The sequence below is a fragment of the Cryptotermes secundus genome, unplaced genomic scaffold (assembly GCF_002891405.2).
Source record: "Cryptotermes secundus unplaced genomic scaffold, Csec_1.0 scaffold873, whole genome shotgun sequence".
Taxonomy (NCBI): domain Eukaryota; kingdom Metazoa; phylum Arthropoda; class Insecta; order Blattodea; family Kalotermitidae; genus Cryptotermes; species Cryptotermes secundus.
The window spans coordinates 1,630,735-1,653,968 of NW_019739229.1; the positions used below are offsets into that span (position 1 = coordinate 1,630,735).

Below are 23,234 nucleotides of genomic sequence, written 5' to 3' on the forward strand. Positions count from 1 at the left end.
TCATGTTACACTTTTTACGGTGATGTGGCGGTGTGAGGCTGTGAGGTCAAATCCACAGAATTCAGAATACATGTGCAAGAAAATCTGCAAAAAATATTCATCACTAAATTCTTGTAATTGTTATTCTCCAATTACCCTAAACTCCATCCCCTGACTATAATGTTATAATGAAAATTTATATTTTACTTGGACTCTTATGACAACTTTCTGGTGCTTAAGACATTAGGAATGCGATATACAGTAATGACGTTCCAATTAGTATGTTGGATATGATATAATTATTATACAGGTGTGTTAAAGGGATTGGTGTGGAACCGACCTTTGAAATATAAGTATCCTTTGACTTTTATCCCATTGCTTATCATCAGTATGGTACATATGTCATGGAAATTCCGACCACAAGGGATGAAATGTAAATGCTGAGCAGAAAACCATGTTCTATTCAAAGACAATAATGTAAGTCGTCAAATGAAGAAAGTAATTGCGTAGAAATGCATTCACTTGTGATTCAAATGAATGTTTCTGCAGTGGACAGATATTATTTTATGTCGGTTCTGAATTCCAGCGGCCTCTATATGCATGGCTATTAAGGTTCGGCCACACAGAGCGCTACGCTATGTTCGCTACGTACGCTACGTACGCTGTGTACACTCTGCGACGCAGGTAACATAGGGAACATAGCGTACGTAACGTACGGAAGTCTGTATGGCCAGTCACATTGGCAATAAAGGAAGATATTTTTCTGTTAGTATAGCGAACATAGCGTGCATAGCGTGCGTCGCGTACGTAGCGCTCTCTGTGGCCGAACCTTTAATCTGAAGTGGAAGAGGCATGAGGAACAAAGAAAGAGAAATATAACGTTAGAAATAAATGAAGGAGAAAGAGAGGAAATTAAAGCTGAAGATGCGTAGGAAAATGAAAAAACTGGAGGGGGGGGAAGAAGAAGACGCAAAAGAAGAAAGGAATAGGAACGAATAAAATAAAGAAGCACTGGGAGAATTTAAAGAAGAGAAGGAGAAAGAAAAAGAAAAAGGAAAGTAGTAGACACGAAGACTAAGGGATACTATTATGTTACTTCGAATTGTTGGTAAACACCTGCCAGATTGCACAGGACCGCAGTCTAAATTGTGACCCCAGCGGTGAACTCAGACAACTTATAAAAAGGGAATGGGGCGCTACTCGTTTTAACAGGGGCCTACATTGTGTTAATGCTATATGTTTCTCGTATTTGCGATCTGGGTCAGAAATGGAAATACTTGGGCTGTATCCTGTGCACTGTTTCTCCGCTGAGAAAAGAGAAATTTTCCAGAGCCTGCAACATTCCCTTGGGAATCCCTTATGAAGCCCTTGTCCTGTTCTCTGACTTTGTCCGTGCCCTGAGCTCCTCCGTTCTACTGAATCAATAAAAGACGGCCTGTCACTGCCTGATATTTCAGCTTTCACTTAGAGGAATGTCTCTTGAGCTGGCTCGTAAGAGACTTATATTTGGAAAGACACATGAAATTCCAAATTGAATCTTATTTTCTTCTAAGATCGGAAGCCATGTTGTATGGTAGAACGTTACTGATATTTCGAAGAAATATACTGTTAAATCGTTAGGTTACAGACTGTGAAAGCAGACCTGAAGATGGAGACAGTAATGTGTGCCGAATCGGCGTAATTACCATAATACTAGGAGTCACATTTCAGAGGACATTAACCTTCACTGATAAGCTGAAAGAAATGGTGTAGTAATATCACCCCTGCATCGTATTCAGAGGTACTTGGGTTGAATCTCTGCCGGCAGACTGGCTATAAAAAAACTCAATGGTTTGTAGTCTGGAAGCGAACTATACCGACCGAGCGACCGCCGCTTGTCGACGAAGTTAATGCCAACATTAGCGGATAGAAGGTGTCACGGGGTCAACGCAACAGATACCTATGGCCGTTAATTTCGGTTTTCTAGACCGGAGCCGCTATTTCCTTGAAATGTCTCCTCAATTATCCTCACGAGGCCAAGTGGACCCCGTTCCAGACCCACTACCTCTCAGAAAATCTGGTAGCGCCTGGATTCGAACCCGAACCTCTGAATCTGTAGGTGTTCTTGTGTGTTTAAAGCGCGGGCTGAATAAATAAGTACAAGAAAATTATTCTGAATTTCGGTTCTCTGACAGCACATCGAACCCGGGATTTTTGAAACATAAGACCGATATGTGACCGATGAACTGACATGCTCATCGATACTGCGCAATGGCGGCGCTTTGTTTATTTTAAACTTAAGAACCAGGTGGAGTTACATCGGGCATTTAACCTGTAGAAGGTACCAATCCATTAATGAGACAGCAGTGCATTGTATGAATATCCTACTTTGCACTGTGCGGTCATCGCTTCTCCGGCTCTGTGAGGTGTGCTAGGCGTGTGATGACGTCACACAAGTATGATATACAGTAAAACTTGGTTATAGCAACATCGGTTTCTGCGACACCTTGTCTATTGCGTCAAATATTCAATGGTACGAACTAATTCCTCATAAAGCAACTGTTTTTATACCTTGCTTAGTACGACATGCACAAATGCATCAACCTCGTATGTAACGTCATTTTCATTCCNCGGTAGGACTCCTTGGACGAGTGATCAGCTCATCGCAAGGCCTCTACCTGTACACAAACACAGAAAAACGCACACAAACATCCATGCCCTTAGTGGGATTCGAACCCATGGTCCCGGTTTCCAGGCGAGCGAAGACAGTACATGCCTTAGACCGCTCGGCTACCGTGACCGGCAGTGTACACCTTTACGTAAACTAATTATGTGAAATAAACGTATAAATACGGAATAATTGAAAAACGCTAAGTAATACATTATGTGACGCGACATGAGGCCAAATGTTTTCGCAGTGGACAGTACACTACGCCCACTTTTCCTCGGACCCTAGCTGACCACAACCCCGTGTTTCCCAGTCTTAAAGTGGAGGAAGCGCACACTTGGGCAGTGCTATAACTAGAGAAGTGCCTTTAATTACTGGCCGTAAAGAAACGTGTCTCAAATAAAACGGGAATTTCTCGAGATCCAATTTCAAACCACTGTTTTCACCAAATGGTCTTCCGCGAAATGAAAATAAGCGTTCAAGAAAAAAATTGATTAATATATAAAAGCAAATTAACATACAATTACTATGACCGTAACTTTAAACATTTACAATTTTTGAGGCCTTTGAGAGCAGATATAAGGTACTATGCTAGAAGCGGCGTCGGTTCCAATTAGGTCATGAGGATTTTTCAATTTACCTACTCCTCCCAGCCTCACTATGGCCCTGGGGTCGACTCAGCCTCTAACAGAAATGAGTACCAGAAATCTTCCTGGGGTATAAAGGGCGGTAGGCGCGTAAGGCTGACAACCTCACCGCCATCTGTGAGCCGATTGCCTAGAAAATGTGGGAGCCTCGACGTCTCAAAACCTTAATGGCCTCAACGGCCCATCCCCTATTTTATGAAAAAGTTAAATATTATTAGCATTCGTGGAAAAACATAAATTTAATATTTCATATTATTTCTCTCTCTTCCAGTTTTAAAAAAATATATACCTATCGTTGATGTCACAGATAAACGATTCATGTAATTAAAACAAATATTCTGGTAAAATAAATACCTGTCATTAATGTCAGTTTCAACGATACGGGATAATTAAAACAAATATTTTGTCTTCCTCTTTAGTGATTTAATATTTATAGAATGGAATTGCTACATAGAAATATGTTTTAGTTTAAAACTGGAAACTCAAGGGTGTGTTTGAACACATGCAAGAAACTCAAATTTCCCCCACTACATTTTCTCTGCGACTGTTTAGAAAATGCGAAAATGTGGGAAAACTCCAGGAAAACTGATCACTTTTTCAGAATAGCGGTGTCTTTTTTTCAACAACACTGTGTGTAAATTCTTAATTTCAGTTTAAATTGTCTCAAATATTCGTGATGCAGCAGACGGACACGTGAACAGACAGATGTACTGACAGGACACTTGACAATTTCATATATATATACCCGTATATGTAAAAGTTAAAGCTATCCCTGTAACAGACCGTGGAGAAGGAGGCCCATAGGGTTGTGAGATGCCGTGGCTCCCACATTTTGTAGACAGATGGCAGTGAGGTCAGCCTTACGCGCCGCCCGCCCTTGACCCCCAGCAAGATTGTTGGTACTTATTCCTTTAGAGGTTGAGTCGACGACAGAGCCGTAGTGCGGTTGGAAGGAATTGGTTAATTGAAAAGTCCAGTTACCTCTTCGGGAATCGAACCCGCGACCTTCATGCTTATAGCGTAGTGTCTCAACAAACTACGCTACCGCGTGCCCAGTTATATATATTAAAAATAGAAAAATTTCTCACAGAATTTTCAGTTTTAAACTGCAGTCAGAGTACTAAAACCCTTAAGACGGTTTTGAAATTTCAATATATACGTCAAAGGAATATCTTCAATGCAAATAGGGAATTGCTTCCTTCCTGACTTGACACACAGGAAGTGGTTTGCTCCTGCAATATATTTTCCACGACCCAGTCTTCAGTCATGTTACAGAGGAATACGAGCGCAACACCCGCTCTCAGTACTATGAGAAGCCCAATAAGTTGCTGCACGAGTGTAACCCGAACTTACGCAACTCCATGTCTTTCATCTTATTTCAATTTCAGATATATGGAAGATATTCGCAGGTAACACAACTTCTCACTAAAGTGAACCCATGCTCTAGCAACTCATTAAGACGTCTACAAGTTGCATAATTTCCTCGCATACTTTCCTGTAATTTTCTTGGAACTTATAAAATGTTTCCCACCGTCAGTCCTGAGTGAATTTTCTTTTCTCTTTTGCGTTGTGTACTTCAAGTTCCATCTTGGAATACTTTTCCTAGAAAAATCAAGTGTTTAAAAGAAAGATATTCTTCGTCAAAGCCTATGTCTGCCAACTGCCACTACATACAAATTTTTAAGCTCGTCGGTGACTTAATGGTTTCTGTTCATTATTTCAGGAGCCAGGACAGCTCAGTCGGTATAGCAAATAGCTACAAGCTGGATTACTGGAGTTTGATTCTTGGCAGGTGCAAGATCGACTCTGGAGCCTACCCAGCCTTATATAAATTGGCTGCCGTCGATTCTTTCCCTGGAGATAAGCGGACGTGGCGTGGAGCTGACCACACCTACAACTAGAGCCGAGGTAAGGAATATTGAATGTATACCTCTACGCCCTAGTATCTCTTTGTGGCATGGTTCTTAATTAGTTAAGAACAGGAACAACTTTACATTCATCTTCATTTTGTATTTAAAACAGTTCATTTCCAGTGACATTTATACAACAGATTTCAATGTGTTTTCGTTTTTAAATTAGTTTCCATGTTTCTAGTTTGGGGCAGCGGTACCATAGTTGATTGAGGCATTATGCTACATGCCAGAAGTTCGCGGTCTCAGTTTTCGATGAGTTTATTGCATTTTTCAGATGATCTAAACCTTCTAGCCGCATTATGGCCCTGGGGTCGTCTCGGCCTCTAACAGAAATGAGTACCAGGAATCTTTCGGTGGTAAGGGCCTCCCGGCTCATAAGGCTGACAACCTCATCGCCGTCTGTGAGCCAATTTTCTAGATAATTGGGGAGCCTCGACGTTTCACAACCCTATGGGCCTCCACTGCCTGTTACAGAGATAGCTTTTTTTTTACCTAATATTTTAGCTTAGTATATATAAAAATAAATATGTGTACGGACTTCTGTTTGCTCTCTAGCCTTCTGTTCATAGGCAGTTCGAATTATTGTACTGAAGAGTGTTAGAAAAAGCACAGGTTATATGATAATTAGCTGTTTGTTTCCGGTCACTGAAACATTAAACATTTCATCACCGCTGCTCTAGTTGACCGTCTGTGTATCCCTGAAAGGATACGTCCCTTACCGCAACTTCACACTTGCCTTCTCCATATGAACTCCAGGGGCAGCCCATAATGAAAGCCCTATTCACATTTTATCATAAATTCGAAGGAAGTGGTTTCGCTTTTTGTATCCGAGAAAAGGCATATTATTGAGCAAAATGGGAAGTCACGGAAACAAATTTAAGATTTTCTAAGTGTCATAAATGTTAGCATATGTACATAATGTGCAGTTAGTGTGTAACAGTCGCAAAAGGCACTAGAAGTTCTTTTATTGGAGATAAGTTGGACACAGCACAAAGCTAAGTATCTATCTCGTTAAAGATGCTTGAGATTGACCTCCAATAGGCTACTCCACACACCGTCGTGAATGTTATTTACTATTAAAATGTTCTACCATAGAGGCTGGAGTGCATTAACGTTCTATAGGCTACTTCTGTGTCTAAGGTAACCTGCTAGACGTCTAACTATCATAAGAGCTATCTCGCCTGAGGGTTCTCAAATTATTACTCAGTCTCTGAATTATTGTATTGCCACTCATGGCAGCCGAGCGGTCTAAGGCATGTACTCATCTTCGCTCGTTCGGAAGCCAAGATCTAGGGTTGGAATCCCACACAAAGCATGTATGTTTAGTGTGTGTATGAATTTATTCTGTGTTTATGTAGAGGCCTTGCGACGAGCTGATCGCCCGTCCAAGGACTCCTACTGTCTGTAAAATGATCATGAAACTGAAAATCAGCTCTATGCTCCAAAGTGGGAACGAGAGAAAAGAATATTATATTAGTAAAATAAGTCCAAACTGCCACATTCTATGTTCGTATGAACTCAGTATGTATACATAAATACTTTACCAATGCATTTGAAACTGTATGCTCTAAGTTTCTGAAGACTATTCTGAAGTTATTCAATGATCACTCAATCGTGAGGTTCAGTCCCCCGCATGCCGCTTTTTCACTGCTTTGAGATCTAAATCTTGGAAGACACTTCACATAATTGGGGTTTCGCCTTGCACGAATGCTTAGAGCTTTAATTCGCCCCATTAGCAATTCTCGACAATGATATATTTCGAGCCTTAAACCCATAAAGTTCAGATGAGAACATAATTAGCCACTAGCAAGAACGGGAACCTTTGTCTTCATTTTCATAAGGACCCTGGCTTCTGGGGGAAGCTAACAGTCTCTATTATAATAAGGTAATCCTATTACAGGACCTTTACTTAGCTGCTTCAAGTGTTCTCTTCTGTGGTTCTTTGGAAGTTGTGTCCGTCAGTTTTAACAGATAAGTACTAATGAACCTCTGAACTTATCTGGATGGTGGTTTCCTTTAGGGAATTATAGGAATAGAGAGTAAATGTTAAAGAAGCTGAAAAAAATGAATTTCTTTCTAAACCTGTTCCAGATTATTCGCGGAAATCTTAAAAACTAAATCTAATGTTTCGAATAATACGTCAGACCAGTGTTATAAGCAGCAAAAAAGTTGTACATTTTTGCAAGCAAAAGCAGCCTTGATCAACAAGCGCATTACGTCAAACAGTGTGTTAAAATTTACCAAGCTAATACATAAAAAGAGAACTAAATTGAAATAACCACAAAAAGACAATAGGAAATTTAAAATAATAACAAATATTCAAATCGGTAGAGGCAAAAACAAGAAGAAAAAAACAAATTTTTGACTGACATAATCGACGTTCATGTCCTGATGCCACTGTGGTGTGGGAATTGTCATCCACCCGGAAATGGGTGTTGTGAAAGTTTATAACACCCTCCTTTGTGAATCCCGCCTCATAAGTAAACAACATGTAAACAAAAACCGTGTGCTTACAAAGCATTTTGCATTTGTGAAACCCCACCCTTGTTCGTTGATCAGGAGGAGCGGGGCTTTGCTCTCGCTGAATGTGGAAGAGTAAAGTGATTGTTCATGGAGAATTCTCCAGACAAGGGGATTGCCGATATTTCCAGCACCTGCAGTTGTTCGCACACCGGTTCCGGGATCTCCTTCCACACTCCTCAATACGTGATCTTCTTGAAACTTCTCCCATATCTCAGCAGGCATTGATTTCTGGACGTATGTTGACTGGGATTGGTTTGCTCATTTAAGTGAGTGCTGTACCCCTTTCAAGCCTGCAGCCCTTTCATCACATTCTGTATTCTACAATTAGGTGGCTTTTTGTCTCTTGTCTGATGTTGCAGGTCTTATTCTGAAGTTGTAAATATTGAACGGTTTGCGTGAGTGTGGGTCACTGAACACTCTCCATCTGTCCACATGTTTTCCTTTTTTCTACTGTTAGCGTGAGTTCCTGCTGACATTGTTGTTAGTACGTTACGGAACGGGGACTGGTTTTACTGGTTTCATGGTTATGCTTAATGAATAGTTCAGTTTTCTGTAACGCATGTGAATTGTTCCTATGAGTATAAAAGTCTTTTTCTTGTTTTATGGGTATACTTATAGGGTCCTGCTTACTTACACGTCTGGTGACGCTGGGTTTCGCAGTACCTGCGTGTCTAGGAAGTGACTGACCGTCCTGGAAGAACCAGGTGGTGGGAGAGTGCGAAGTCTGTCTGTTAAATAGGAGGGGAGTTCATCTGCATTCGTGCAGGGTTCCAAAATTTGATTTGGTCATTTCCGATCAGATGTCGCTAACTTTTATTCTCAGTTCACTATATTTAGATATGTATTATCTATTATTAATTCATTCATTCAGTGATTCTACAGCCATTTTGATAAGGCCTTGGCCTCTTCTTCAGTTCCATAATATTTCCACACAGTCGATAGGACTCTTTGACGAATGATCAGCCCGTCGCAAGGCCGCTACCTGCACACAGGACAACACAAACAGAATAAACGCACACAGACATCAATGCCTCGAGTGGAATTAAACCCACGATCCCAGTGTTCGAGCGGGCGAAGACAGTTCATGCCTTAAATCGTGCGGCCACTGTGACAGGCAAGCATTTACATACGGTAATATACATATCACTCCGTTACATCTGTTTGAAGCTCTGAACAGAACACTAAATCTTCCTAGATGTTTCTTCAGAACAGTATAGTGATAGCTGAGCTAATCCTTGCGACATAGCTTGATTTGTGGCTGTGAAGAACAAATTTTGGACTGCGTTTCATCCTGATCTGCAGTTCNGAAAATGTGGGAGCCTCGACCTCTCACAACCCTATGGGGCTTCACGGCCTGTTACAGGGATAGCTTTACCTTTTGCCTGCTAACCTGCACGAGCGGAACCATCTCCTTAACATCCATCCGTCTTCTCTTTAGGTTACAAAAGCGAACGCTGAGTACCAGCAACAGCCGACTTAATGTTCGGCCACACAGAGCGCTACGCTACATACGCTATGTTCGCTACGTACGCTACGTACGCTGTGTACACTCTGCGACGCAGCTAACATAGGGAACATAGCGTAGGTAGCGTACGGAAGTCTGTGTGGCCAGTCACATTATCAATAAAGGGAGATAATTTTCTGTTCGTATAGCGAACATAGCGTACGTAGCGTGCGTCGCGTACGTAGCGCTCTGTGTGGCTGAACCTTAAGAGTTGAAAAATAAAACCGAACGTCAACAAATCCGCCTGATATATCAACTTTCTCTCTTTTCGTTTAGGGAATATGTTCCTTTAGAATTAGCCCCCCCCCCCGATATACAAATTTCAAGACTTTTAGAATACCTTTAAGCCACGAATCCATTTTTACACTACTACAGCACACATGTCTTAGTGTGTCACATTTTATAATGAACTGAGACCGCAGTACTTTATAATAATTACAGCTATAACACGTGTTTATTTTTCATTTCTTTGTTCTTGTTTAATTGGACCCTCAACAATCACAACGATATTCGAAAATATGCGATGACGCCAATTTTATTAAAAATATCAAAGATATCTGGATTGAATAATAGTAATAACTCAACTGTTTTTATGGAGTTCATAGGTTAAGTGCGTATTAATGGAAATGAATGAGTTGGGACTTCAGTTACGTAGCATTCCCATAATTCTTACGAAAACCACTTTCGTGTTTCGCTCACCACGTCGGTGTGCGCCACCTATTTTTGGGAACAACTCGTTATGCACGTACTTTTTCAACTATAAGTCACAATTAAAATATTTCCCAACACATGTTTTATGTACATTTTTTCGTATGTGGAACTCGTGCCCAAAATGCGTCCGCACCTTTGTGTTAGACCCTGTATATCTTCCAACCTATCCGCAATAAAATTATGGAACGAATATTGTCATGAAGAGAATAAAGTATGTATTATAGTGTTGCAGAATTTCATTGTTACAATTTTTTATTGAAGACACCGGCGTATGTTATTAAAAGATTTAAAAATGGGATGTATCTGTTACATTCATGTGACTGCATTGTCGTTCCTGTGGTTGTCCACACTGAGGTACTGTCCTCATGGTCCCTAAAGCACGCTGTTGTACATAGGCCAACATTGCAAATTTGAGATTCGTAAGTTTTAAGCGTTTGTTGTGGGAGGAACACTGCAAGCACTCTCTTCCGAGAGGCCAACGCATGTTGGTTGCTGGCTTCCGGCATTTCATCGCAACTTACGGAGCAGTTCTGGCATTCTGCGGCTTGGCTACAAGCACATACTTTTGTACTAGTTCTGAAAAGTTGCAGGTTTCATATCGTTTCTGTGAGCTTCCTTTTTAGTGGCTGTCTGAATACTTACACTTTGTCTGGTTATTTAGTGGAACTCGGGCTCTAAAGCGTTCAATGTGGGGATAATTAAGAAATACTTGTTAAAAAATAGATTCAAAAGGCCGTTATCTGATTTTAATAGTATCTAGGGCAGTTACCCGGAAGACTGAGGAAATGTACGAACAGCCTCTGGTCTGATACGATTGGAAAAATTCACTTCCTATATCCAGGACTGAAATATTACGTCATTCATTGACGGGATGCGCAGGCGCATGAAGGTTTTCCTCGTGTTTCCAAACCACGACCTTGAGATGAGCCCTTCCCACATGCTAGTATGATCTGCGGTTCGTTTTCTGTATATAACGTGCCAGTTTTGGAACTTTCTTCACATAAACCCTGACAACGTAGGTAGTATGTTTCTCCGAGATTTCGGGACATTATACCAGACTACACGGTGCCGTGACCGTGAAGAGAATTTATGAGAGTGTGAAATTTTTTCAGAGCCTACCTTGTGTCCTTGAAAGAGTTTAGTAAGTCATGTCCCATCCGTATGACAGGGTCCAAAAACATATTCTGAAGCGGCAAGTAAGGTCCAAAAGTCAATGTGAAAGTTATGTTACCACCAACAGTCAGTCGGCCAGTCTGTCTTGTTGTTAAACCACATCTTGGGCCCAAGACTAGGGTTTTGCTGCTGGTTCTCGCCAGCGCATTCGTTCTCTGGTCCGATTCCCAAAGGACTAATGATCATATTTTACTCTCTCAGATTCGAGACTCCCCCAGGCTGGAGGGCCAGGTTTCCGTGTTTATCCCCAGGAACAGGGTGGCCCAGTTGTACCCCCAGGCACTGGGTTCCATTTTCCTCACCTCCTACAACTCGCACGACTACGGCTGAGGTATTCGAACCCTCCTCCCCACGGGTGTAAAGCCTTTTAGCACGTTTCTTCAGATATTGGTAACACCTATTGGAGAAATGCTGCAAATACTCGGTGGGCTTGAGCCCTTGTTGAGCTGAATCTCATGCAGTCCGTTTTGCCATATTGGGACAAAGGGTAACGCTTCTTGTATTTGAGGAGTGCCCAGTTCAAATTTCTTCCGGGACGTAGACTATGGTGACATAGGTTTTTAGTGTTTTACTCAGTATCTCTGTGGAAATGTTGGGATGGCACCGTGTTTAGGCTACCGTCAGCTTATTCAAAACACTTTGTGACTTAATAAACACTCCCATCCACCCATGTGACGCTCTGTGGTCCGAGATATCATCAGCGTCTTTAAGTTGACCACAATATATACTTCGACTCTGGGCCTAGACGCGTAACCTTAGGAACTGGAAGCGTTTGAAGAGTCCTGGCTTCTGGGATATAACACCGTGCAGGCTGTTGAAAGTCACTAGTTTCGGAGGAACATATCGACTCAATCTTCAGGGTCGAAAAATAAGCCTAGCAAGAAAACAGCGTGACGGGGTGGCCACCAATTTTAACAGACTACAAGGCATTGCGTTGCGGCAGGAAGTCCTCTCTGTAACCACCGCTGTGGGGATATCAAATCCTACAGCTGGAAGCGTTGTTGAATAAATCAGACACAAATTAATAAATACAAATTATTCAACTAACAAACTCTTAACATTTACGGATTCAGCATCTGACTGACGAGACACAATTTTCCGTTAGCCGAAACCCGTTCAGGCAACAATGTAAGGAAACCAGCATGTAAGCCGCGTGTTAATCCCGCTGATAAACACTGATACAAGCATCACTCTGTTGTTATGGGGCAGATCTGAAGGCCAATAAGGGATTAGGGCATCCCACTACAAGGTTACCCATTGGAGCGTTAATTGCGTAAACAGTTGAATATTACCTTCTAATTATAACAAGCTGGCTTTGGAGCTGTGTGTCAAAGGCTTGTTGAACGCCACAAGGGGATCATATGCTGCACAGAAATACCAAACTAATTGCATACACTTAATATTATCTTAAGAGAACTTAGGATTAGCGCGAAGGGCTGCTAACATAGGCATTGCAACAAGTGGTCTGCATAAAGGTTCCGGCCATTAGAAGGTACGGACTCAACAGTAATTAGTCGATTCAAACCCAGGTTAGTGTAAACCCCGTTTAGAACTCAGTAGGAAATCTCATCATTTTGTAACATGAACCTACCCAGTTTTCTTCCATAATTATTTTCTGTTCATAGGCTATAGAGTGGTGCGTTGAGGTTGACGTCCAATGCCATCTCCCACGAGTAACAAGCACAAATAGTCAGTTCTTAATCGTGTTTTTATGCAGCAAACTACGCTTCACCTATGCAGTCCTATCAAATTATTATCAATAATTAATTGGTAAACATATACACTGATATAAAAAACATTACTCACATGTTTGCGTCCTACAATATGACCTACTTTTATGCAAAATTTTAGCCAGTGATAATTCTTTGCTATGGTAACCTGAAGTTGAGAAATGACAATGAAAATCTTATGGTTAAAGAGTATATGAATAGAGAGACAGAGAGTTAAATATTTTAATTTAATATTTTCACTCATGGTAGAAAGAAGTGACAAATTCCCTACCTGCCTTATAATATTTTTAGGTACAGTTTGCCGATAGAAAGGTTTTTTACCGTCACCAAAGCTTAAAGTAAAATTGCAGAAAGTTTTACATCGGAAATAACAATAATCAACTTTCCCGGGCGACGTACGTGTAGTTTGGATTTGCATCTGTTGGTACTGACGAGCACGTGGACCATGCGCCCGAACACATCTTTACGTTCATTCGGTGTCACGTAGCAAACAGGGAGCAGTAACCGTGAAATCGAGTTAGAGAAAAATGTCACGAAGAGGGGATTAATTTCGGCCCTGTCTTTCTGTAAGCCGACTCTCTTAATAATACATAATTTATCTCGTTGAAAAAAAAATTAACTCTTGTTCCCCACAGGTGCCAAAAATATTCTTTCTCCTGATATTATGTGACACCGAATTCGAATGAAAAATTGTTCTAAAAGCACATATCTCACGAGGAAAGTCAAAGTGTTAAACAATACAAAAAAATAAATAATTTTTAAAAAAATTCTCTGCAATCAGCTGCGTTTAACAATTGATTAAAACATTTTTTGTAGTCATGCTTCTTTATGACAAATCAGAATGTGTAAACATATGTTGCTGCTTCCAGAAATGCTTGTGGAATATGGGTAAAGAATTTTGGTCAGATGTGGCTCGCAAAATATTCCTGTAAACAAATAAAATTTGTTTTATCTCATCAGAAGTAGAAAGAGAGGTAGGAAGTATATTAAAAGAACAGTGATAATGGAAGTTCATGGAAGACGCGACAAACACTTTACTACGGGAGGGAGAAGGTTCCTAGGCTTTACCCTCTCTTCTTGATAACAAGAGTAACGTGGAATTAAAGACGTTTGATTGGTTAGAAGCAATGGCATGAGACAGGGGCCGCGGAATTTTTATTTTTAAATTAATGTCGAAATGTATAATTTGAAAAAAAAAATATTTGGGTAGTTTGACAGCAATGAGACTTCATTTTAAAGTATATAAACGGGAAGAGCTCCACGAGAAATACTAAGCAGCAACTTCCAACTTGGGATCAATCTCAACATTAGCTTACAGACAGAGGAAAACAAAGAAACTTTTTGTCAGATGGTCAACAGCAGGGACTTCCGGATGCAGACCGATTTCTAGAGAGCAGTCTGGCAAATTCCCTAATATTTCCCTAAAATAAAGCCCTTCCTGTATTGATAATATGATGTACAGGTCACGTGTAACAGTGAAGCTTATGATTCATGTGACTGATGTTCAAACACTATTCTCGAATAACAAGAGAAAACCTATGTTTTTCTAACGAGAAGTTATCACTGCTCACTGTGAGAATGAAACACGTAAATGCCCGTACGTGTATATGCTGCGGACCCTTGTCAGCGCAGTCTTCTTCGGGTCCGAGTCCCTTGGCACTCGCGACAATATTTTACTGTCTCAGATTTGTCAGTCTCGTCTCGTCTCGTCTCGTCTCGTCTCGTCTAAGTTAATGGTTACTGGTTACATGACTTCACACGGACCACATAGAAAACATCTTTCATTCTTGGCTCGTATTTTTTTAACGCGCCCAACTGAAGGTTGTTTACAGGTCGTTGCATAGAAACGGCGATTCTTCTATTGTTGTCTCGCGTGTATTCGGTAGCGGGGTATATACCGGTCCGTTACCTAGCAACGCTCTGGCCATCCACGTTATATATATATTCTGTCTTTACGAGAACGCCGACTTTGCGCCGTGTGTGTATACATAACCTGCACAACTGCAGATTGCCCACAGGCTGTGTAGGGTGATATGCTGTTAGATAATGTAGCAGTAAGACCACAGGACGGCGTGACTCGTGGAAAGCAGCGAAACAGTTCTGCAGGAGTCACGTCCCAGAAAATTGTTTCTTCTTTTGTGTGTATGCAGCACACTTCTGAAATGTGAGATTCAGCTCCGAGATAGTAAGGACGCAGGAACACTTGGTGATCATGTTAGCTCTATCTGGCACGTGACATCTCCGTTTATGGAGCTCCATAAAGACAACGGAAGCCGATGTGTTTCCAATCGTAAGAGAATTTTACGTATAGCAATGTGCATTACAGAGTTCATAAATGGCAGGAGAGACGAGCAACATTTCCGTGGGATTCTCCTGCAAGAAACAGGCCTACATACTTACTTATGAAGCTGAGCCCTTCTTGAGGAGAAGCCACATCTGCAGCTACTCAAGAATTTCCCAGCATTTTATGGAAGCCGAACGTTCATTGCCGTGTTCACAAGAGCCCTCCAATCGTCCCGTTTCTGAGCCAGATCAATCCAATCCACGCCATCCCTTCCTATCTAAGATCCATTTTAATATTGTCCACCCACCTACGCCTTGGTCTTCCCAGTGGTCGTTTTTCTTGTTGTTTTCCCCACCAATATCATAATAAGCCTACAACCTGGAATATGTTCTGTCTTGCCATGAAGTACACTCTGTTTTTTATGAATGCCAGAATAACAGCAAAGTTAATTGCACAGTATTCAAGCAGGACATTGAAATTGGCCAAAAATTAACAAAAATGAACTGGCGAATGGTTTCAGATATTTGGCAGAAAATTTTGGCTGGAATCCTTTTGCTTATGCGCACAATTCGATGCAAAATACAGGGGATTTAACCTATAACCCCTCAAGCGTGTGCGACACACCATATGCATCCGCTCAGTTACATGCATCTAGCGTGAATTTAAGCGCGGGTATTTAAATCCCTCCCAGTGCTTTGTTTTCGGAAGCATTGAAAGTTTTGTGCAGACATTTACCTAAATATTTTTAAATAACGAAATCGCTATTTGAAAAATTCCATAAAATTATATTATATTGTAACGTGTCGGCAAACCAGAGGAGTAACTTCTAGGGAAACGCTAGAATGGACCGTTGCATAAGAAGTAACAATAGCGGCACTGTAATTCCAACAGTGAGCCGTTGTACCGAGAACATCGAATCTCCACGGTTACGAGAATACGCGAAGGTTCCCACAGAGACAACGCGATAACAATGGGTTGTTGCGTAGGAAACGCGGAGCCAACAAAGCGACGTTTCCACTGTTATAACAAAGGGTTCGTTGCCTAAGAGCGGGCAAGGTTATAAATAGCCCAGCTTCGACACGAAGCCCTCAGTCTCGGAATAGTCTTCGAAGAAGAAAGCTTCGGATCGCCCGTCTAAGAAGTCAGTTTGGAATATCCGTCTAAGGAGGCAGTCTCGCCGGAATATTGTGAGCAGTGATTGTAACACTGCAAGTGCAAATGCCTGTAAAGTGTGTGTAAAGTGTGAGCGAAAGGAATAAATCCGCTATATTGGGACAACGGCGTGAACTTATTTGTAGCGTGACACACGAAACACGCTACAATATTTACAGTTGTTTACAGTTCATTATTATAAATGTGTACTTACATTTTGTCAAGCTATTTCTTTTTCCCAGCTCTCCATATGCAGTGTCTAGTAGTTGACCTTGATGTGGTATTGCTCAAAAACAGGCGTCTAGGCAGAGAGAGGGTGTCCCTGGGCAGTTTTTACACCTGTATCTGATTTGTTTTCTCTTTCCGTTTTCATGTTTCAGTTTAGGGGTTTTCTTGAATGAAATGCTGTCCCGTCAATCTCGTACATTCCATGTCGGTATCTGAAGGACGCCCCTTTGCGCCTTTCTAAATTCTGTCCATGGGACATTGCTATGATCTTATTCACAAAGTTTATTCTGAATAACAGATGATCTTTCTTGTTACCAGCCTTGCAGTACAGAATGTAAGCCTTTAACGCTGCCGTATTTACTAACTGGTTGAATAATTTCTTGTACCACGCTTTTTGCTTTTTCCTTTCTAGCAAGAATGTTTCTAGTAGCTGATCTTTCAAGTCTACACCTCCCATATATATATTGTACTCTATTACACACATAGGTTTATTTACAAATTCTAACCCACCCTTTCGACTTACGGGTTGCATTTCGTCTGAATGTTTAGTAGTCAGCACTGAGACATCGCGCTTACCCTTCCACTTCAACGCCACCAATTTCCCACACTTTGCACTAACTACTTCTTCTTTCTTCAGTTTCTTTTTAGATCTATTGGCATACTTTTGCGCGTGATTTTCACTGTTCCAACAGCATCTGTTGTCCTCTGAACTAATCTCTGGAAAAGATCGGGACTGCTATAAACATTGTCCATATAAACACATCTGCCCTAGTCTCATGGTTTCTCGCACAAACTTAGAACAACTTTTGACGAGAAAAGATCTATCTCTTTGGTGATTTCACAGCCTAATTTTGTCCCTGATCCACTGTAAATTATAAAATTCCACAAATATCCTGCGGAATCACAGAGTTCAAAGATTTTAATCCCAAACCGGGAAGCTTTCATAGGAATATACTGTTTCCACGAAAGTCTACCTTTCCACAATAACAAAGATTCGTCGACACCTATTTCTTTGCCCGGTATGTACACTTTCTGGAACTTCTTTTTCAAATATTCACTAACCGGAAGAATTTTGTACAATTTAGGATCTCTTTTTGCAGTTTCCTTATTGGTGTTATCTACAAAATGGAGAAATCTGGTCAGCAATGAAAACCTTTCTTCACTCATTACATTGGGAAAAAATTGTGTTTCTAACATATGTTTGCTACTAAAATACATCCTGAGGTTTGGTTTCTGAATTATTCCCATCAGCATAAGCAAACCTAGGTATACCCTAACTTCATTCGAAGTTTTAGGAACCCACTTTTGAAACAGTGATTTCTTTTGGGTCAGGATTTTTCTTTCTGATGAGCAAGAAAGTTTTCCGCTTAAAGTTTGTTTCCTTCACTAACATCGTATTCAGATCGTCATAAAAAGAACTGAAAATATCCCAGAGGATCATCTGCACACTGAACTGGCACTATTTGTTTCCCAACTGAATCACACGCAAAAGGTAGAGGAGGATTAGCACTGTCGACCTCTTCCCAAGAATTACCTGGAATATTCAGAGAAAATTGAGGTTCTTCCTCTTCCTCTTCGGAACTTGGATCGAGGGTATATCCACATGAGCCCACAGAGGTTGTATCCGAAACTACTGAACAGTTTTCGTCCAAAAGATCAAGCACTTCTTCGTCAGACAAGTTACGAGAGCAAGATGCCGTGGTCAACTAAATAGCTCAGCTAAGGGACGGTCCCAAGGCAGAAAAGAAATAAATGCTGACATAGGCGTCTGGCAACCTCGATCCTTAGGTTCGTAACATCATAAATAAGACACCAGATAGTAAGTGGTTGAATAATTTTTCGTACCACACTTTTTCCCTTGTTTCCTACTAAAATACATTCTGAGGTTTGGTTTCTGAATTCCCATCAGCATAAGCAAACCTAGGAATACCCTAATTTCATTCGAAGTTGTGGGAACCCACTTTTGAAACCGTGACTTTATTTGCGTCACGGGCAACAAACTGTCCCGGCAGACAAGATACGTGACCAAGATGCTATCGGCTCTGCTAAGAGAGTGTAGCAAGGCAGAAAAGAAATAACAAATTCATAAACGTTGACACAGGCGTCAGGCAAATTCGACCCCTAGGTTCGTAATATCGTAAATGAGACAGAGCTGCTTTCTCGCCAGTAAGCCAAGCCAGTAAAAAAAGAAAAAAAGAAATACAGACACACAAACACAGATAACAAACACTCAATGTAAGTTAGCTAACAAATTATCTCTCTCAAAGCAAGTCGGAATGTGAGTGGGAACAATTCTTTCGTAAGCAGCAGACACCAGATGCTTTGTAGCAAGCAAAGCGCGTAAAGAAATACCACACACAAACAGATACCGGGGAATGAAAGAAGTCATTATTAGCTCACATGTATATTCACTGGAAGTACATTCATCAGAGCGCAGGCGTTAAGAATTCTTAGTGAAAAGTTTGGGCTCAACATGTGGGACGCGCACGCTTAGAGCATGGGTTTGAGCGGATGCAGATGCTGTGCCGCACACGCTTAGGGATTTAAATGGCTCCGTTTAAAGTCAAGCTCAAGGGGTTAACAGAAGGGAATGCTACCCCTCAGTTACTGATTAATGCGCACAAGTCTACCCTCGCTTCGCGACGCCCGTCTCGCCTCTCTTAACGTCAAGTCGCGTCAAGTCATGCCAAGTCACGTCAACTCACGTCACGCGAAATCACGCCAAGTCACGTCAAGTCACGTCACGTCACCACACCTCACTTCACCTCACCTTACTTCTACTACCTTAACAGCAGGGAATGGTACCCCTCAGTTACGGAATGATGCGCATAATTCTACTACGCAAGCCTAACCTAACCCAACCTAACCTAACCTAACCTTACCTAACCTAACCTAACCTAACCTAACCTAACCTAACCTTACCTAACTTAACCTAATGTAACCTAGCCTAGCCTCGCCTCGCCCCTTCTCGCCTCGCTTCACCTCAAGAAACGCCAAGAGAGGTCAAGTCACGACAAGTAACGTGAAATTACGCCAATTCACGTCAAGCCACGTCACATCACGTCACGTCACGTCACGTCACGTCACGTCACCTCAACTCACTTCACCTAACCTCACCTCACCTCACTTCTCACCTAATTAAACTGATTGAAATGGTACCCCTCAGTTACTGATTGATGCGCAGAATTCTACTGCGCAAACCTAACCTAAGCTAACCTAGCCTAACTTAACCTAACCCAACCTAACTTAAGCTAACCTAACCTAATCTAATCTAACTTAACCTAACCTAAACTAACCTAACCTAATGTAACCTAACCTAACCTAGCCTAGCCTCGCCTCGCTTCGCCCCATCTCTCCACGACTCACGTCAAGTCATGTAAAGCCACGACAAGACACGTTAAGTCACGACAAGTTGCGTCAAGTCAATTCAGGTCACGGAAGTCACGTCAAATCACGAAAACTCACGTCACGTCACGTCACGCCACGCCACGCCACGTCACGTCACGTCACGTCACGTCACGTCACCTCAACTCACTTCACCTAACCTCACCTCACCTCACTTCTCACCTAATTAAACAGGAGGGAATGGTACCCCTCAGTTACTGATTGATGCGCAGAATTCTACTGCGCAAACCTAACCTAAGCTAACCTAGCCTAACTTAACCTAACCCAACCTAACTTAAGCTAACCTAACCTAATCTAATCTAACTTAACCTAACCTAAACTAACCTAACCTAATGTAACCTAACCTAACCTAGCCTAGCCTCGCCTCGCTTCGCCCCATCTCTCCACGACTCACGTCAAGTCATGTAAAGCCACGACAAGACACGTTAAGTCACGACAAGTTGCGTCAAGTCAATTCAGGTCACGGAAGTCACGTCAAATCACGAAAACTCACGTCACGTCACGTCACGCCACGCCACGCCACGCCACGCCACGTCACGTCACGTCACGTCACGCCACGACATGCCACGTCACGTCACGTCACGCCACGCCACGCCACGTCACGTCACGTCACGTCACGTCACGTCACGTCACCTCACCTGACTTAACATAACAAAAGGGAATGGAACCCGTCAGTTACTGATTGATGCGCAAAATAACACTGCGGAAACCTAACCTAACCTAACTAGCCTAACCTAACCAAACCCAACATAACTTAAACTTAACTAACGTAACCTAACCTATCCCAGCCTCGCATCGCTTCGCCTCGCCTCGCCCCGCCCCGTCACTCCTTGCCGCACGTCGGCTCACGTCAAGTCACTCCAAGACACGTCAAGTCATGACAAGTCCCGTCAAGTCACGTAAAGTCAAGTCAGGTCACGGGAAGTCACGTCAAATCACGTGAAGTCACGCCAAGTCACGTCACGTCACCTCACCTAACTTAACAAGAGGGAATGGAACCCGTCAGTTACTGATTGATGCGCACAATTCTACTGCGCAAATCTAACCTAACCAAACCTAACCTAACCTAAGCTAACCAAACCTAACCTCACTCAAACTAACCTAGCCTCGCCTCGACCCGTCTCTCCTCGCCTCACGTCAAGTCACGCCAAGACTCGTCAAGTCACGACAAGTCTCCTCAAGTCACGTCACGTTTAGTCACGTCTAGTCACGTCAAGTCACGTCAAATCATGTAAAGTCACGCAAGTCACGTTAAATCACGAAAAATCAGGACAATTTACATCACGTCATGTCACCTAACCTCACTTCACCTTATCTCACCTAACCTATCTTAACAGCAGGGAATGGTACCCCTCAGTTACTGATTGATGCGCACAATTCTACTGCGGAAACCTAACCTAACCTAACGTAGCTTAACCTAACCTATCCTAACCAAACCCAACATAACTTAAACTAAACTAACGTAACCTAACCTATCCCAGCCTAGCCTCGCCTCGCCTCGCCCCGCCCCGTCTCTCCACACCGCACGTCAGCTCACGTCAAGTCACTACAGGACACGTCAAGTCACTACAAGACACGTCAAGTCAGAAGTCCCGTCAAGTCAAGTAAAGTCAAGTCAGGTCACGGGAATTCACGTCAAGTCACGCCAAGTCACGTCAAATCACGAAAAATCACTTCAAGTCACGTCACGTCACGTCACCTCACCTCANTCAAGTAAAGCAAAGTCACGTGAAATCACGCCAAGTCACGTCAATTCACGTCAAGTCACGCGAAGTCACGACAACTCACGTCAAGTCACGTCGTCACGTCAAGTAAAGCAAAGTCACGTGAAATCACGCCAAGTCACGTCAATTCACGTCAAGTCACGCGAAGTCACGACAACTCACGTCAAGTCACGTCGTCACGTCAAGTAACGCAAAGTCACGTGAAATCACGCCAAGTCACGTCAATTCACGTCAAGTCACGCGAAGTCACGGCAAGTCACGTCAAGTCACGCGAAGTCACATCAAGTCATGTGAAATCACGTCAAGGAACGCCAAGACAGGTCAAGTCATGTCAAGTCACGCCAAGTCACGCAAAGTCAAGTCACGTCAAACTACGTCAAGTCAAGTCACGCCAAGTCACGTAAAGTCACGAAAAATCACGGAAAGCCACGTCAAGACACGTCACGTCACGTCACGTCACGACATGTCACCTCACCTCACCTAACTTAACAAGAGGAAATGAAACCCGTCAGTTACTGATTGATGCGCACAGTTCTACTGCGCAAACCTAATCTAACCTAACCAAACCTAACCAAACCTAACCTAACCCAACCTAACCTAACCTAAACCAACCCAAACCAACCTAACCTAACCTAACCTAAAATAACCTAACCTAACCTAACCCAAACTAACTTAACCTAATCTAATCTAACCTAACCTAACTTAACTTAATCACAAGTCACGTTAAATCACGCCAATTCATGTCAAGCCACATCACGTCACCTCACCTCACCTAACCTCACCTCACTTCTCCTCACCTAATTAAACAGGAGAGAATGGTACCCCTCAGCTACGGATCGATGCGCTCAATTCTACTACGCAAACCTAACCTAGCCTAACCCAACCTAACCTAACCTAATTTAACCTAACCTAACTTAACCTAACCTAACCTAACCTAACCTAACTTGACCTAATGTAACCTAGCCAACCTAGCCTAACCTCGCATCGCCTCGCCACGTCTCGCCTTGCCTCGCGTTAAGGAACGCCAAGAGAGGTCAAGTAACGACAAGTCACGTCAAATCACGAAAAATCACGTCAAGTCACGTCACGTCACGTCACGTCACATCACCTCACCCAACTTAACAAGAAGGAATGGAACCCGTCAGTTACTGATTGATGCGCACAATTCTACTGCGCAAACCTAACCTAACCCAACCTAACCTAACCCAACCCAACCTAACCTAACCTAACCTAACCTAACCTAACCCAACCTAACCTAACCTAACTTAACCCAACCTAACTTAACCTAATCTAATCTAACCTAACCTAACTTAACTTAATAACGACAAGTCACGTTAAATCACGCCAATTCATGTCAAGCCACGTCACATCATGTCACGTCACCTCATGTAACCTCACCTCACTTCTCCTCACCTAATTAAACAGGAGGGAATGGTACCCCTGAGTTACTGATCGATGCGCACAATTCTACTGCACAAATCTAACCTAACCTAAGCTAACCTAGCCTAGCCTAACCTAACCTAACTTAAACTAACCTAACCTAATCTAACTTAACCTAACCTAACTTAAACTAACCTAACCTAATCTAACTTAACCTAACCTAACCTAACCTAA

General features: G+C 42.2%; 1 long non-coding RNA gene across 2 annotated transcripts in view; it reads left to right on the plus strand.

Annotated features, from left to right (window-relative positions):
* LOC117282901 overlaps window positions 1-23,234 on the plus strand; it is a 442,344-nt gene that overhangs the window by 183,022 nt on the left and 236,088 nt on the right. For both annotated transcript variants that reach the window (XR_004513810.1, XR_004513811.1), the window contains exon 3: window positions 4,997-5,181. This is a non-coding gene — a long non-coding RNA (uncharacterized LOC117282901). The remainder of the gene's footprint in view (window positions 1-4,996; window positions 5,182-23,234) is intronic.